This window comes from Psammomys obesus, unplaced genomic scaffold, assembly GCF_907164565.1.
Source record: "Psammomys obesus unplaced genomic scaffold, mPsaObe1.curated_primary_1811, whole genome shotgun sequence".
Lineage (NCBI taxonomy): Eukaryota > Metazoa > Chordata > Mammalia > Rodentia > Muridae > Psammomys > Psammomys obesus.
The window spans coordinates 32,964,446-32,983,334 of NW_026596040.1; positions in this window are offsets into that span (position 1 = coordinate 32,964,446).

An 18,889-nucleotide genomic window follows, 5' to 3' on the forward strand; every position below is an offset into this window, starting at 1 on the left:
AGGGGATACTGAGCTGCCATGGGCTACATTAGAGCAGGGGTTCTAGGTTATATCTATGAATGGATCTTGGTCCTTGGTTAGAGTGTCAGTTTCAGAAAAGACCACTGTGCCCAGATGTTTTGGATCTGTTGCTCTCCTTGTGGAGCTCCTGTCCTCTCCAGGTCTTACTAACTTCCTCTTCTTTCATATGATTTCCTGCACTTTGCCCAAATTTTGGTTATGAGTCTCAGCATCTCCTTTGATACATTGCTGGGTAGAGTCTTTCAGAGGTCCTCTGTGGTAGGCTCCTGTCCTGTTTCTTGTTTACTCCTAATAAGCGGAACAGGGACTGTAGCTGACATGAACTCAGTGACTGGTTCTTTTACCCCCACCCTGGAAGGAGGAGGAGCCTTGCCAAGCCACAGAGGAAGACATTGCAGCCAGTCCTGATGAGACCTGATAAGCTAGGGTCAGATGGAAGAGGAGGAGGACCTTCCCTATCAGTGGACTTGGAGAGAAGCATGTGAGGAGATGAGGGAGAGAGGGTAGAATTGGGAGGCAATGAAGGAGGGGGTTACAGTTGGGATACAAAGTGAATAATTAATGTAAAAAATAAAAATTTAATTAAAAAATGAGGAAAAAGAAGGTAAGGGGAAAATCAATAGTTCATCAGTGATACCTGCTATGTCACTGTTAATTAATCAACTTCATAAATATTAGCTGTTATTGTTATTTTAATGCTTTTGCTTTTGTATGTTTCTTAAGAACCTCGAGACTCACCATGGTGTATAGGTCACAAACCAGACACATATTTCATTAGATTTAAATGTCTCTCATAAAGTTGAGAAGTAGTTAGAACATGAGATAGTGGGAAAGACAAAACGGAGGGAGCAAACACTGTTTCACCCTCTGCCACTTGACATAGTTAACTTAAGCACATAGAACCACGCAGCTGATCACCAATGACCATGGGATTGCCAGTCTTTTATGGAAAGAAATGATGACTCCCTGAGGCCCTAGAAAGGGTCCAACAGGCACAATTAACAGCCACTGACAGCCCCAGACTTGTGACAGTTCCCATCAGAGGTTTATCACATACTTCCTGGAACTCCAAAGGGACAGGTAAGGGAGCCACTGCATGGGGCCAAAAGTTTCAGAGGGAGAAGTAATGATGACAGGAGAAGGAATTCAGGTTTCATACTTGATTTCTCTAATTATTAATATAATACTAGTGTAGCTAGGCTGCTTCTTACTGTGAGAAGAAAATGAAAGGTCAAGAGGATAGACTGTCTTGCCTGGATCCACTTACTTAGAAAGTTCTGGCACTGGGATTTAATCTCAACTCGAAAATCGTAACATGAGGTCAAAGACTGGTTTAAAAAGCAGACTGCTTTTCTCATTTTTAGAAAGAATTCACAGACAAATATAGTGATTTTCAAAATTATGTACATATCATAGAAGAAAGTGTGTTAAAATTCCCCTTGCCCCTGCTATCCTTATTCAGTAAATAGGAGGTGGCACCACCACCTACAATAATGTAGATGTCACCAACTCTGAGAAGAGTGCTGATAGGCCAAGGATCACAGAAGCAGCATCACTGATCCTCAGAAGAAGCATCCAAAAAACAAGAATATCTTAAACAGGAAGAAACACATTCCTGTGGAAATGAAATACTCTCTGTGTATTTTAATCTTAGGAGATAAGGTGATTTTTTTTAAATATATATATTTAGAACCACTTTAGGTTTGTGGAAAATTATGAAGACAAAACAGAAAGTTCAATGCACCACACATTATCCCTTAATATTAACAATGTACCACACAGTGTCCCTTAATATTAACAGTGAACATTTGATATGTCATACTTATGAAAATGCATCAGTCAAGCCCAGTGCATTATATCCAACTAAAGTTCATACTTATTTCCAAATTTTATTTTGTTTTTACCTGAAGATCCCACAGCAAGGTAACCTATTCTATCATGGTATCATGACTTCTTAGTTCTTATTGGCTATGACTGTTTATTTCTCAGATTTTATTTGAGGACAGCTTTGAAGAATATTGTTTGGATTATATGTGGAATTTCACTTAGGGGTATGATGGCAAGTTGTGTTTCCTGTTTGTTTGTTTGTCTTGTGAAATAGAATAGGATTATTTGAGAAGAGGAAATCTCAGTAGAGAAACTGCTCACCTTTGGCTGACCCATGGAAAAGTCTGTGGTGCATTCTCTTGACTAATGACTGCTATGTGATAGCCCAGCCCACTATAGGCAGTGCTCACCCTTGGGTAAGTGGTCCTATGTTGTATTCTCTCTCTCTCTCTCTTCCTTTTCTTTTTTTCTGAGACAGGGATTCTCTGTGTAGCCTTGGATGTCCTGAGACAATTTGTGGACCAGGCTGGCCTCGAACTCACAGATATCTGCCTGCCTTTGCCTCCAAGTGCTGGGATTACAGGTGTGCACCCACGCACCAGGCTCCTTAGTTGTATCCTTCCAGCCAACATTCTTAAGCAGGCTGAGCAAACCATAGTGAGGAAACCAGTAAGCAGCACCCCTCCACAGTCTCCTCCGTTAGAGCTCCTGGGGTCCTGCCTGGAGTCCTGTGTGCACGTTCTGACAGCCAACTCACAATGAAACATAAACTATATGATAAAAGAAACTTTTCCTCCTCACGTAGCCTTTGGTCATGGTGTTTTCCACAGCAACAGAAAGCAAACTCATTGAAACTATATGGGGTTTTTTTTCCTCCTTTTCTCATTAGAGGGCAGCAACAGATTTGAAGGGGGAATGCCACAGAGGTTCCATTTTCTTGATGTCGTATCAAAACCATACACTGTTAAAGAAATCTATCACTGTTAACTGTAAACTTTATCGTCTAGGTAAGGATGAACTGTGTCACCTGGTTGCCAGACATTCCACTGAAAGTATATTCTGCTCACATCCAGATCTCATGTTCTGCTCTTTGGAAGCAGATCACCAAGCACAGCCAATAGTTAGGAGGTTGGGGGCTAGACTGCACTCCATTTCTGTGAATGTTTATATACATACTTTGGACTTAGTCTACACATTTGACCAAAATCTTTTATTTAATTCTTTATTCATTCATTTATTCATAACTATCTGGGTCCTCATAATTATTTGTAACATTTTGATGTAATTTCTTTTCTTTTCCTTTTTTTATTGTTTATTATTATTAGTTACATTTTATTAACTCTGTATCCCAGCTGTATCCCCTTATTCCCTCCCAATCCCACCTTCCCTCCCTCAGCTTCTCCCTGCCCCTTTCCAAGTCCACGGATTGGGGAGGACCTCCTCCCCTTTCGTCTGGCCCTGTTTTATCAGGTATCTTCAGGGCTGGCTGCAAAGTCCTCCTCTGTGGCCTCTTGCTCACATGTTTCATATTTGACCACCCCAAACCCTTCCCGTTAAGCTTTTGGGTTCCTTTTATATCCTCCATCATTATAGATGTTTTTTCTTCCTTTCCATAAACAAGAACTTCCTTATTCTTCATTGTCTGGCATGCTAAGATGCCCCAGGCTTATCTTGTACATTTTCTACCTTAGTCCTAGAATCAGCTATTTCTCCAAGGAGCCCTCATTGTTCTTACTGCAGAGTGGTGTTAGAAATAAAAATATGGATGCTAGATAACAATGTTTAGTACTTTGGATGGACAAAATGTCAGAATGCCCTTGCTCTGAAAGGAATTCATCATACACTGGTGTATACTAAGAGTCAACACCAGATCAGGGTTTTTCTTTCAGTTCAGGCAACTTCCATAAAGAACAAATAACACGACTGAATTTTTCTCTCAGAGAAGATAGCTGGTTAGCAATCTTTACGATCTTGTTGATGAAACATAGGAGATAAATTAGTGATTCTGATCCTTTGGTAGAGGTTTCTGAGGGCCAAGGTAGAAAATATGTCTCAAAGGCATGAAAGACAGGAAGTGTCGAGACAACCAAGTAGCAGCATCATTTTTACCACCTTCACCATTTAATATTCATTGCCATAACCTTATGAAAATCAGGATCTGCAGAGAAAAGACCAAGAAAGAGCTGTATATAAATAGCTGTATGTTACAAATTATGGACTGGGATACTTGCATTTTGGGTATAAAATGCACAGAAATTCTTTGATGGACTAATACCTTTGGTGCATTAGTGATTATTGATGATACCAATTACTAAAGGTTTTTGTTAATGCACTTTTCAAGTTGTACTAAAGGAATAAGCTGTGCACGCTAATCTCTAGCAGAGAATTACTGCCATGATGCACAGTGTAAACTTGTTTTCTCAGTTACCACAGCTCTGTGTTAGAAATCGGTGCCTGGTGGCATCTGCCCTTCTCTGAGCAATCTGTTCTCCCGAGATCTCTGTAAAATTATTAGGAAATGCCTTGCAGGCAAAGCTTCTTCATTCTAAAATTACATTATTCATGCTGCCAATCACTTCTTAGATGACCCTGTCACTTCTGTATGCCTCTTTCTCCCAGGCTTCTCATATGTCTGTTTGAGAAGAAGCTGGTGAACGGGACACTATTGCTGGTGATAGGAACTGGGACCAAAACAGCAGGAAGTTGGCTCCCAGCTATGAAGCACTGCCATTGTTCTCCTCAGATATAGGGTGCAGTGTCCCATAGGAAAATCTCCCTGTCCTCTCCAGGCACCTCATCCTTCTAACTGCATCCTTTCTTACTTAAGGTTTCTGATGCTTTTGCATGCTTTCTCATATTTTGAACTTCATTCATTTGTATCCTAATAACAAAACAATATCTCACCCTATGAACCAACTTTTCGTCAAAATATAAACCTCTTTCTAACTGCGAAGACAGTAGTATTTTTTTTTATTTGTCTGTTTATATTCTTTTTTTTTTTTAAGGCAGGGTTTCTACATATAACTCTGGTTGTCCTGGAGTACCAGTATCAGTAGACCAAAGGGCTTCAAACTCAGAGATCAGCCTGTTTCTGCTTCCCAAATGCTTAGATTCAAGGTGTGCGCCACTACCCTGGCTATTTGTACTTTTGTTACAAGCTTTGTAAATCTACCATAGGGTATGATCTGATATGATGTTGCAAAGATGGATAAAATCAGAAAAAGCTTAGTGTATACTACATGCCAAGGTATAATATATATAGTATAATATATATTATTTATATTAAATATAATATATATTTTAATTCAACCAATTGATGATTTACAAGATTAGGGAACAAAAATCCTGAATCTTCATGAAGTATTTGATCGTGCCAAGATTTACACCCAGGTGTGTGCAAAAGTGTTTTTCAGTGGCCACTTTTAGATTTGTGACTGGGGAAGACTCACTAATGTTTCCGGGATCCTGGTTCTCATCTATCCGATGACATAGCCACTTCTAACAACCCCCACCATCTTTCTGTAATCCACCAATGTTTTTAAATGAAAGACTTGACATCATTTGAAAGCCTTTCTTATTTCTGTGGTCTTGACTCTTACATTGATTTCTACAAAATTAATGTTAGAGTATTTTTGCCTCATCTAGATCTTCAGGAACGATTGTCCTAAGGCAAACTCAGAATAGATCCTTCAGATTACTACGTAGGAAGTGACTATTCACTTCTCCTTGCCTTGTCCCATATTCAGCAGGGAAGCCAACAAATGCCCTGGATATCTTAGGACCAGGACTTATGGAGATAGCAAATTCTGTCAAGTTCACGAGTCTGCGTTCAACATTTGAGAGATTTTCTTGACTTTTGCTTTTTCAGAAACCCTCTGTAATGTTGCCAGTAAAATTATTAACAGAGTATATACAACAGAAAAAAAAAGTCAAGAAGAAAGAAACGGAAGGTGGAAGAAAAGAATCAGACAATAAACCCATTTTATTAAATAACTCGGAAAGTTAGAAGTCTGCCGTGTGGGTAGCTGTATGTTCTAAAGCAGTTCATCGAGGAATAATGTGAAAATCTGTGCAAGCCCACAAATAGCAAGCATGCAAGTGTGAGCTCATGACTACACACAATGAGACTCAAGAACTTTATACATGATATCACCAACAGCATATTTCAGTACAGTTTCCAAAAGACACCGTAATACTTAGAGTGGTCTGTTCCTGACTGTATTAGCAAACCAGTGCTGAGCCAAAGCAAACCTTCACTTCTAAGAGTTCACTCTGATTTCACTACAGGATTAGAGCATAAACTCACATTGACCTGGTAATTAGCTAAAATGCACATTGTCTCCAGTCAGGCACTACTAGAACAACAACCTCTTTGTAGACCTGACTCCTGTCTCCTCCAATTGTCTTTCGATATGGATAGCATTGTGACTGCTAACAACATAGATACTTTCTGCAGGAAGTAATGTCTTAACTTTAAGACATTGCTGCCCAGAAAGAAAACAAACAAACAAACAAACAAACAGAGAAAAAAAGACAACCCTGATTCTTCCCAGACACATCCATGTGAGAATGGCCTAATTCAGGGTGACCAATAATCACAGTTTACAGGACACTGCTTCATGGTTGACACTAAGTCTTACTTCCTAGGAAGCTCCCAGCAAACAGGAACACAGGAACAATTTGTCACTCTACAGTTCCTCTAACAACCCAGGCGAGAGCATTCTTGCTCTCTTTTGGTGTGTTTGTTTGTTTGTTTGTTTCTTTCTTTCTTTTTCTTTCTTTCTTATTCTTTGCTGTAACTTCTCAGTTTCTTCGCCTTGGATTTTGCTCTCTCTTTTGTTTCTTAATTTTTTTCTGAAAATTGATTGAATTTTCTTGCTAAGTTATAGCAAGGCAAATGCAGGTTTCCTGGGAGGCAGCTCGCTCCTCTATAAATAGAATTTAACTCAGAGGGGAAAAGTAAAACAGCAGCCTTACATAACCTTTCACAAAAGCCCTACTCATTTTCTAGCAGGACCAGAGAAGGGCCTACAGTTCATGAGCTAAGCAGAAACTTGTCTCACCAGTGGGAACACTACTGATTTTCATTCAGATTGATCCAGTCTGCACAGCTGAGCCCTGGCGTCCTCGCCTACTCCGCTGTGATTTGGAGCTCTGGTTAAAGCTCCTCTCTCAACCAGGCAGGGCAGAGTACAAGCTACAAAGCCTCATGCTGAGTTAGCTCTCTGCCTGAAAGCTTTACTCCTCTTTAAACACCTCACTTAAGCTTTCTCTCTTCAGTCACAGAAGCCCAGGCAAATGAACAGTTGGTTAGTTTCATGCCCAAAGACTGTTTCCAATCAAAAGGCTTCAGTTGGGGTCACTCCACCAGGGTCTCACTTTTGGCATTTGTGTACTTTCACAGCCAACCTGAAGGACACAAAGAGGAAAGAACTCCAGGTTCCAGCATCCCTTTAATGTGCCTACCTTTTCTCAGGAAGCATAGTATTTTCAAGAAAAAAGAGAGTGGCGAGAGAGAGAGAGAGAGAGAGAGAGAGAGAGAGAGAGAGAGAGATGGGAAGTGAAAACCAATAGACCTGTTTGAAGTGTATCATCTCCTTGAAAACAGAGGAGAAAGGCAAATCAGATACTCAAACAAAAGAGACACTGCAACAGTAAACAAAACAGCAAGCCAGAAGCCTCTTTGAAGAGTGCATAGTTTGTCATTGTAAGACCTACAGCTAGGCCACCCAGAGATACTGCAATACTCCCATTGACTATGGAGATTGCAACAGTCTGTCTCCTAGGTAAATGTCTCAATCTCCTTGATCTTAAAGGAGCAAGGCCAGGCAATGGCCAAGTTTTCTGAATTTTTAATAAGTTCCCAAGTGATACAAATGTTCATGTTTTGTGGACAATAGCTGTTGCAATATGTTAAGACCAGTGCAGAGGTTGTATGTTACAGTCATCTGAAGATTTAAAAATAATACTTAGCCTTTTTCAGAGATTCAGATTAACTGGTGTGAAGGGAGCCTTAAAATTGTTGAAGAATCAAGAAAAGAGGTGCTTCTCCAGATCAAATACCTTAAGGACACATTCTACATTGTACTTTTGATAACAAGAAGCAAGAATAAACTTCTAGGCATTCGAGCCTTATAGCTAGGTCTGAAGACAATGTGTGTAGCTAAAATAAGAAGAGATAGTAATGGAAGATTGCTTGAATTTAGAATCCACAGGAATGTGTTAGAGTCTACCAAGTTTGATCGATATTACATTGAGTTAGAGGTTATTAGTTGTGCCTTGAACTTCTAAATCCAGTAAAGGCATGAACCAGGACTCACAAACCCATACATTTACTGTCAAAATTATTAGTAATATTTTTCACACATACAGAAAAAGTGAAATGGAGAAGGATTTTATAATGAGTGCCTATGCTTGTGGATGTAGCATTTGTAATGCTTTTCTTAAATAGACCAAATTAAGATTATAGTAACATTAGATTCTGTTCATGAAACAGTAATTACTAGTAAATTGAAATATATATTATACGTTATATATTTATGCACTGGAGTGATTTTATCACTAATTGTACCACATAGGTTGTTTTCTCTCCATTTAATAGAGGGAATATTGAAATAGAGTAAGATTAAGTGTTTCAATAAAACCCATTCCTGGTTAGTGTTTTCTTGTACTCTAGATTGTGTCATCTCTGTCTTCATGGTCAAAGACCACAGAGCTAGAACCCATAGGTATAAAGTGACTCAATGGCACAACTACTATTGGGTACAGTAATATCATGTGGACATAAGCCACTGACTCCTTGATGAGCTGAAGATTTAGAGAACATTCAACAATATTTGAAGAAACATCCATGTAGAGAAAAAATATAGTGAATGCTACTATTTTAAACAAAGCTTAGGCTTACTTATCCTCTTTATCTCATTGGGAGAAGTCAGAAATGCAGTTTTCAGAAGGCTACCCAAAGACCAAATATCCTCATGTGAATCCTCATATTGCACACAGGTGAAATCCTGTTCTCTCTCTCCAGCAGAACTGGCCTCCTGAACATCATCAGGAATAAACATTTGCCTTTGTCTAGCTCTTTATGTTTTCTAACACTGCTTCCTACTAACAATATTTCTATCAATAAAATCGACTTGTCAACAAGCAGGAGAGATTAGCTTACAAATTCACAACTGACACAGGAGTTAGGACAAGAGTTTCTTATGCAACTTGCCTGAATTTTATAATGTCTGAAGTGTTGCTTGGCATAGGTATCTGGTATCCTTTTTGTTGGGTGGTAGCACATTCTTTGGTTGCTGTTGCCCACTCTGGATCTCAGCCAAGTGTGGTGATATTTGGGTCCATGGTAGAGAGTATGACTGTGCTACCACAAGGAATGGAGAGGAGCTGGAGGGAAAGGCTAAAGGAGGCTGAAGAAATGAGCCAGGAGGACCTTGGGTCAGCTGCTATTAATTTAAATTTTAAATGATGAGAAAATATTAAAGAGTGCTTCTTAATATGAACTCATTTCAATGGATTATACCAGTGTTCCCTGAGTATAAGAATCAGATGTTGGTAAGAGGACCAAGAATGCTTTGTAGCCTCATGTAGATCACCACCACACAGTGGTTTCTTGCAGGATAATAGGCTGATCTTTTGGAGTTCACTGCCCTAGCACAGGACCTTCAGAACCACTCTTTTTCTCTCTCTGCCCTTACTAAACACCATCTTCATAACATATTAATTTATTCTTTGCCTGCCACCTTAATGGCTTCTCCAGAAAAGCCATTTTTTTAAAGAAAGATGTTCTCTAGATGTCTTCATTGTCTTTAATACTTTCTCATAGTAGAGTAATAAAGTGGTTTGTGTTTTTTGATTAGTATGCTTATCAATCTGGGTTCTAACTCCATCACCATCCTAACAAGGTGCCTAGTACATTCAGTAAATGTGGAGGAAAGAGTCATGTGTTTACAGAAAGTTTGCCAAGTTCTTCCAGATGAACCATGATAAACTGCATTCTTCCCACACCTATGTCTTAGGTTATTCATATTTTACTTCATAGTTTCATTTTCTTTTCTTACTTTCATTTCATTTTATTTCATTTCTTTTCTTTTTCTTTTTTCTTCCATCCTTCCATCATTCATTCTTTCTTTTTTTTTATTTTTATCTTTTGAGACATTATTTTGCTTTGTAGCCCAGGCTGGTTGTGAACTCACTCTGTAGTCCAAGGTATTCTCACACTCCTAATCTTCCAAACTTGACTCCCTAAATTTTTAGATCATAGATATGTGTGTATGTGTGGTATTGCTTCGAGCTTAGTTTAAATATGATGGCTTACTTTAAACATGATTGACAATTATGTGCAGCCTTATGCTTCAAAAACAAAACAAACATACACATACAAAGAGAACCCCAATCAGTCTAAGAACTCTAAGAATACAGGGACAAGCCCACCTTGCCAACATTAGCATATTCATGTGTAAACTTGGTTGTGATGTGTTTTCAGTCTCTCCACCTTCTTTGTCTTCTTTCTTCATGAGAAGTTTGTTCTGCCTTGTGTGCCACTCATTTATGTGCCTGCCCCATCTACTTGAACTCATGAAAGACAGAAATATACTCAAACATTCCACTCAGCATGTCATAACCCCTGTTAAATATCCATAATGACCTTGACTCAAATATTTGATCTCATTTGATCTTATCATAGCTTAGCAATTATCTTGGGCATTGAGAAAACTACATGAAAAGTGAGAGCACAAGTTTTGAAAGGCAAAATATGCCCCCCTGGCTATAGTGTGTGTGTGGGGGGTACAAGAGTGTGAAGAATCACTACTTTACAATGAAGTACTTGGGACATTAATCGGGAAATCCTGCCTGACAACCTACAGTAAATTTGGGGCCTCTGATTACCAGATACATCTAAACAAACCAGAGGGAGTTTGGATGGAAAAGGGAAGCATTGCTTAAGCTTCTGGAGGGATAACAGGAAAAATTCAATGAACGAAGTAGTTATAGTTAAATAAAAATGACCCCATGAGGAAAAAAAAAAAAAAACAGTTCAGAGCTAATATTATTTAACCTGCTGGATCATAGTAGAGTCAGTATCATCGCAAAGGGAAAATGATTACTGCACACCCAATAGCACAGGTGTTAAGAAGAATATTTGGAACAGCATTATTTAAGATGAATTACAAAGCAAATTTCCAACAGCAAAAACTGTTGTGTTGCTGAAATGTTTCCCAAGAGAAGGAGTCAACAAACCTTCCCTCGAGATGTTTCAAACCAGGGAGGAAATAACTAGAAATTGTCCTGCAGGGAACAGCTCTGCCCAGACATTAGACATGAAAGGAAAAGCTTTGCAGATTTTCTCTCTAATTTATATTCTTCTGAGATCCCATGAGGCTGAGCAAAGATGTGGGAACAATGGATGGAGGACTGTCGGTGCAGAGGCTTGCTTGGATGTCTCAGCCTTGGCTTACATCTCTAATGAGTAGGCACAGAAGGCAACCTGCTAGAGAGGCCACTTCCAGCATACTCAAATGCGTTGTTTCATCCAGAGACCTTTGTTTGCCAGCCCAATGGGACCAAGTGGAATAAATTAAAAACCTATACAAAAGTTGGAGGCATATATTACTTCAAACACAGGCTGTCTGAAACCTGCAACCATACACACCATAAGTCTGACAATGATTTTGTGGCCTGTGCATTTTACAGCCTTGAAACACTCAAGGTCAAATGTCCAGATTAGGTTGTGTTTTCACTTAGATTTGGTATCTGCCATTAGGACTGCAACTCAATTTTCCTTCAGTTCCATTAGATTCAGGAGATTCCTAATGTGCCTGAAATTAAGCCTGGTGCCCCAAACACTTTTTCCCAGTAAGCTGTTGTCTATACCGGCATCATAAACAGGGTAAGTAAAGACTCAGAGGAAGAAAGGTTGCCCATTACAATAAATAACCCTAAGTGAGCATCTTTTTCTAGGTAGAATTTATTGGGCATTTTAGGAAATTGCTAAAGGAGTGCTTGGGGTAAGATAAACTTGGTGTAATGTAAGGTGACAACTTTCTAAAAGTAAGACTGTTCATGACACCCATGTTTGAAAGCAAAAGGTTGATTAGTAAGGAAAACAGAATAACTACCAAAAAATGACTAAGATAAGATGGATGCTCAGCTGAAGAATCAGGATCATAGAAGAATCTTGCTGCAACCACAAATGGCCAACAAATTTATGAGGGGAAAAAAGTGTGCAGTTTTATTAGCAATCAGGGAAATGCAAATTAAACCCATAATGAGATGTTAATTCACATCCACCAGATGAAGGCAAATTAAGCAAATGAAAATACCAAGTGTTGGTGGAGACATGAAACAAAGAAGATTTTCATAAGCTCCTTGTGTGGTGCTATAATAGATGTAGTATACCATTGCCTCTTAATGTACAGATTGCTTTTTCATGACTCAGCATCTCAATACCTCCACGTACACCTGGAAATGATGGTTAATTTGTACTGAGCAATGTGTGTAAAAATGCTTAAATCATAAAGACAGGACCAGAAAAATTGGAACTCAAAATAGTCTATCAATAATAGCTTAGTTAAGTTAAAATCAGTTAATGTCGTGGAATATTACACAGTAGAAAGACCGGTTGTAATTATATGCACGTACACAGGCAGTATCAGATACGTAATGTTTAGTCATAAATCAAATCAGAAAAGATATATTTCTTTGATTAAAATCACATCTTAAAAACAGTGTGTTAAAGAAAAGATGCATCTGCGGCAATGTGACAAAATGCAAGGATTAATTAACACAAAATTCAGGACTGTCAATGTCTACATGGCTTTCCATTTTACTATTGCTATTATCTTTAGTGTTGTTATTAATTACACTAGATACTATATATTTGTACAGTTTATAATTTAAGTAAAGTAGGTGGTGTTGAAACTACAAAAGTACTAGCATTGATCTAGTCAACATCTCCAGTTAACAAGAAAAACTGTGATTCATGAAGCCGAATGACAACCAAATTAATATATCAGATTTCAGAAATACCACAAGCCTATTAATTACATAAATTAGGGCCTTTTTCTTTAATAAGGGACTTGGATCCCAATTTAGAATCTCTTTTCTTACATGAAAGTCCATCTTTCTAAAACTGAGCAAAACAAAATGGAAAATGACAGGGAAGAATTTCAACTGGACATAACAATGTAATGAAAAGCTACTTTCTGAATCTTGAATCATTATTTTAATATAGAAACTTATATCCTAAATTAAAAAAAAGCAATGCTGTATCTTCAGGTCTTCAGAAACTATTCCTATAATGCAACACCTTTATCATAGTGATGACTTATCCGACATATAGATTAAAGCATGTCCTACCTCATAAAAGACAATTGAGTGTAGAAAAATTTCTAAAAATCTATTGTTGAAATCTAAAAGTATTGAGACTTAACAGGAAACTTCATTTATTAAGGCAAATGGCCAGAGTTAGCATCATTCATATCACATCAAATTCTTTTATTCTTCTATGAAAATGTAAATACAGATTTAAGAATATTTTAGATAGCCCAGAATAAAATTATATGATCGTCTTTCTTATTAGGTCACAAGTCTCAACAAGGTGACATTTTTAATAGATAACATCATTTAAAAAAAAAAAAAACACAACAACAAAACAGTTGAACAGAATACATTTGGTAGTCTGGAGAATTGTCTCAGACCAGTATGTAAAAAATACAATAAAGGGGACAGGAACCCTGCAAGGAGAGCAACAGAACCAAAAAAAAAAAAAAAAAACTGGGCACAGGGGTCTTTTCTGAGACTGATACTCCATCTAAGGACCATTCATGGAGATAAACTAGAACTCCTGCACAGATGTAGCCCATGGCAGTTCAGTCTCCAACTGCTTCCCTAGTAAGGGGAACAAGGGCTGTCTCTGACATGAACTCAATGGCTGGCTCTTTGATAATCTCCTCCTGAGGGGAAAGGAGCCTTATCAGGCCACAGAGGAAGACAATGTAGCCAGTCCTGATGAGACCTGATAGGCTAGGGTCAGATGGAAGGGGAGAAGAACCTCACTAACAGTAGACTGCAGAAGAGGCATGGGAGGAGAAAATGGAGGGAGGGCGGGACTGTGGTTATAGCTGGGATACAAAGTGAATAAATTATAACAAAAAAAATTAAAAATTTAAAAAGAAATCATAAAAAGAAAAAAAAATACAAGGAAGAAATTTCTAAATTGAAACAAATGTCCAGGAATTAAATTATCTATAATTTAGTAACAAGAACTTACAGAATTTGTTTTTGTGAAATTAAGCATATATGTATACACACATGTATATACATATATGCTTAATTTCACAAAAATTAAAAAATACACACATAGACACACACACACACACACACACACACACACACACACACACACATATGCTTAATTTTACTAATTTAGCCTGAAATTAAATATAAACATATGTGGTTAAAAAACAGAAGTGAGTTATGGATATGGGGCTCCAGAATTTTAGCAGAAAAGAGAAATCTCCCACTCACATCATGTTCTAATCATATACTTGGGAAATATGGTCAATAAATAAATGATTTGTGCATTTCCTTGTTACTCTTTCCCCTCAAGGAGTGAAAGCTGTGCACACTGTGGTTGTTTAAAACTCTTCGTAGAAAGCAATATATAGTCATATGACCTTGTCAAATTACCATCAGTACTGAAAAAAAAAAAGAGGTATGTTCAACCATATACATTATTCCATATTTATAAATCACACCACAGGACAAAGAACATTTCTGAACTATCAAGAAAAATATTTTTACTTAAAGGTTTTTTTTAATTTAATTTTATTTTTTTAATTACACTTTATTCACTTTGTATCCCCCCATAAGCTCCTCCCTCCCCCTTCTTCACACATGCCCCTCCCCAAGTCCACTGATAGGGGAGTTCCTCCTCTCCTTCCTTCTGAACTTAGTCTATCAGATCACAAGTGTTTTTTTGTTGTTGTTTTGTTTTGTTTTGTTTTAACCTCAGGATAAATTTGTCTAAGGACTTTAGAGCTCTGTTGTAATTTTGACCATCAATCATCCAACCTGTATTTCTTTAAGTTACTACACTTCTGAGCCTAAGAAATACACAGTGAGGGAGTTGACTATCATGTGGGAGAAGTGAGCATGTGGCATGGAACTGCTGCAATTTACCTGAGTGCTGTGATTATAAAGGTGCATAATGATTTGCATTTTAATTTTTTGCTCTTTGTCACTTCACATATGTAACATGTAATTTTGTCTCGCACATTTTTATTGGTCTACACGGAAAACAGTCTAGATTGCTTCTTCTTCTTCTTCTTCATCAGCAATTTGAAGATCCACTTTATGAAGTCTTAGTTTGAATGGGAGTATCTTAATATATATATTGGGGCAAGGCAATGGACATTATGAAGTCAGTCAGAAAGGCTCTGAACCCTGAAAACCGGAATCATTGATGAAAATTAAAGTTCTATGCTTCAATCTAGTAACAACTTTGTGACCAAGTCACATGACTAGGCTAGCATCACCCATTACCCTGAAGGGCTCAATCCTTCCTCAAAGCTTGTGAACTCTAAAATGCTCGTAGTCCTAGCTAGGAGGCCACAGGTGAGTGTCCCAGGCTAACATTATTACTTAGTTCTTCTTCTTAGTACAGTTCATTCTTCAGTGAAAGAAGCAATCATAAGGATTTTAAGATTTATTTTTAAGGCAAATCCCCATGTCTTCTAAGGTGTAATAAAGCATGTTAAGCCCAATGCTTACGGAACAAAAACATGATTTCTCAATGAGAAGTGCTTTACTGAGTTGCATCACGAAGGGTGGCCTTGATGCCATCGTGTTATGTGAAGAGAACAGCTGGTTTACCCAAGGATAGGTAAGAGTGAAGCAAACAGCCCACAGGAGGTCACTGAAAACTTCATGGGTTGTTGTACACATATTGAGTTTAGTGTATTCCAGTATTCCATTCCTGAAGCAGTGGTATCTTAAACCAGGTTTCTCGAGACCTTCACTGTATTGTCATACTGACACAGAGAAGGAAGAAAAGGAACTGTCATGTTTATATTTTGTAAAGTTTAAATATGCAGCATATTCTGCCTTCTATTTCAGAGATTAGGCTATTTTTCTAAAATAAGATGATTTTTTTCAGTTATTAATGAAGCAATCATAAGTGGGTTAATATCATTATTCTTTTAATGTAAACAACACTAAGGTATTCTAAGATTTACATATAGAGTTCATCTAAAAGATTATCAATTGAGACAGATAAAAAAATTATCATCTGAGAAGATACTTTTGCAACAAATACTCAGACACAGCAACCTGTTTCTAATTTGGCATGAGTTTCTAATGGTAATAAGGGAAGCCAGAAACCTGGCTTGAGGCCAGCCATACTTTACTAGTGAAATCATGAGTGTCCTTACTTATACAGTTGAAGGAGAAGGCAAGGGCCGGTGGAAAGCTGCTCTCTGTGCAGGTATCACTGTGTTTGAACTAAAGGCAATGATCCACGGCAACCATATTCTTCACTAATTATCATGAAGGGGAAAAATGGGAGGAACATTTATGTACATGTGTAAACACTTACATGGTTTAAGATGGTAAACTCTCCAAAGAAATCGTGAGACTATTTGTTTTTTAAAAATATCATCTTAGAACACAGTCTCTCCTGGAAAGAGACAATTGAAAAGCTTCAGCCCTTCCTTTAAACATTCAGAGCCAGGGAGGGTAAAGGCGGGACCAGGATGACAAGATTTAAATTAGCCCCTATGCACACGATAAAGATCAAACTGCAGTACACGGCATCACTGTGTATTGCTAGAAACTCCTCAGGAACAATTCAGGTACATAGGAGTCACCTTAGAACAGGGGGTACATGCAGTCAGAAGCATAAGGCAGGAAGAAGAAAGTTTCTTGTAAAAGATGGTTTTGCGGTATCTGTGCTGGGATTTCCTTAGGCTCTATATCATGCCTTCACCATTTCTGGAAACAAACAACAACAAACTTTCCCAGCTTCTCAGATGGATCACTTCCCCCAAACTCTTGTCAGATTTCTACTGGCTTAGAAGTTCACTGTATTCCAGAGGGACTGTCTGGCAGCTTTCCATTCAAGAACGAGGTCTGATGAAAACCCATCCTCCTCAATGAACTAAGGAAGTCTGCAGAAAGGTTAACTTGCCAGGGGATAAATGAAAGATGCTCCCCCCCCCATCCACACACACACACACACACACACAAACAGAAGTTATAAATCTCCTGGGGAGGTTGTCCTTCAGCCCCTCACAACAGCCTTGCTGTTAAGAGCATTAAAAGCAAATGCACTGAGCCTAATATATTCACATACAACACATGTGCTGCCCATTTCACATGCTTCATAACTCAGAGGGCAGCTGCTACGGGGTGGGAAATGGATAGTGTGACAGGTCACTGGTGATTTATACTGCAGCACTCGCAGAGCTGTAGAGGGCCTGCTCACCCAGGCAACCCCAGGTCCTGACATCCTCTCTCCACCACACAGCAAGCCCAGAAAGAAAACTGGACCTGCTGTGGCTGTTGGTATGAAAAAGGAGCTGGACAGAGCAACCAGCAAGCCTCACTCCATTATGTCTAGACTGCACAAACTCTCACCAAATGTAACTGAAACATGCATGAGTAATTAAATAATTAATAGGTAAACTTTCTATTTGATTCATTAGCATCTAAGATTCCCATTTTACCTGAAATCCTGAGACTCTGCCTGGTGCCTCAAAGCATATGGCTCACATCAGATAAAGAGGAGGGTATCCCACAAGAGCAAACTAAAAAGGCACTATTTCCCTCTCTCAGTTTCAAGTCCTCTGCACAGACACTGTTCAGGGATGTCCTTTTTGTTATGGCATAATAATCTCATTCAAATCGACAAGTTTCACATTTTGCCTAGAAAGAGGAGAAGGACCAGTGCTTTTGTGCTAGTCTCCATAATCCTTTGTTACCAATCAACGAAGTCTTTAAAACCTTCTGCTGAGTGGGAATTTCAATGCTGGTGAACTAGACATTTGGCCTTATTAAGGGCACCTCCTACTGGTCCTTTCTTAGAGCGAACTATGCTTCTTTAGTGCCATGCTCCCAAATATTGCTACTGTGGAAAAGGGTAATATTCAGACAAATGAGCAAAGAACACCAGAGTGAGCTGAATTAGCAAGATCTTCAAAGTGCACTAACCACTTTCCTGGACCGGCACAAATCACAGTAGCTTCATTTGCAAATAACGCAAATGTATTTAGAAATGGAGAGAACTTTAGAACAAAGATCAGCAGGCATTATCCAGCGACGTTTTCTTTACACATAGATATTTTTGTGTAGGTTTTTTGGCTTAGATTTGTTTGTGAAGACAAAATTTTGAGAAGAAAATTGAAATAAAAAACAAATAAATGAATATAAGAAAAATATCTGCTACTTGAAGGAGATATTTAATTTAGGAATTAAAAAAACATATTGGATTTATCTCCATTCATCTACCTAACAGTCATTTGGGAATGGCTTTAAAATATTGCGTAACTAACAACATTGTCTATTTTTGCACGCTTTGCTTAATTCAATATTGTCAGCGAGGGTCATCACTCCCTCTATTCTGTGGGCTTTCTGCTTTACAAGGAACCTCTCTAAACTTCTCTCTTTCTGTTCAGGTGCTCTCAAAGTGCTAGAGAGAGCACAAGTCAGTCTTCTGGGCACAAGGAGGGTCCTGCTGGCTCTGCCTGTGAGCATTTGCGGTTTAAGGAGGGAATTTTTAACACTTTTCATTACTGCAAGGGTAAGCTATCCCCTACTCTCTCCACACCTTCCTCCCACCTTCAAAGGTAGTAATTACGGAGGACAAAGCTCTTGGAGAGAGGAGCCAGAAAGGAGGGGACCGCCCAGAGGGAGGAGGAAGGGCGGGGGCAGCTGAGCTGAGGGTGCGGGTAAGCGCGGCAACCTAGGCGTGCACTCAGCACACAGCACACAGGCACACACACACACACACACACACACACACACACACACACACACACAC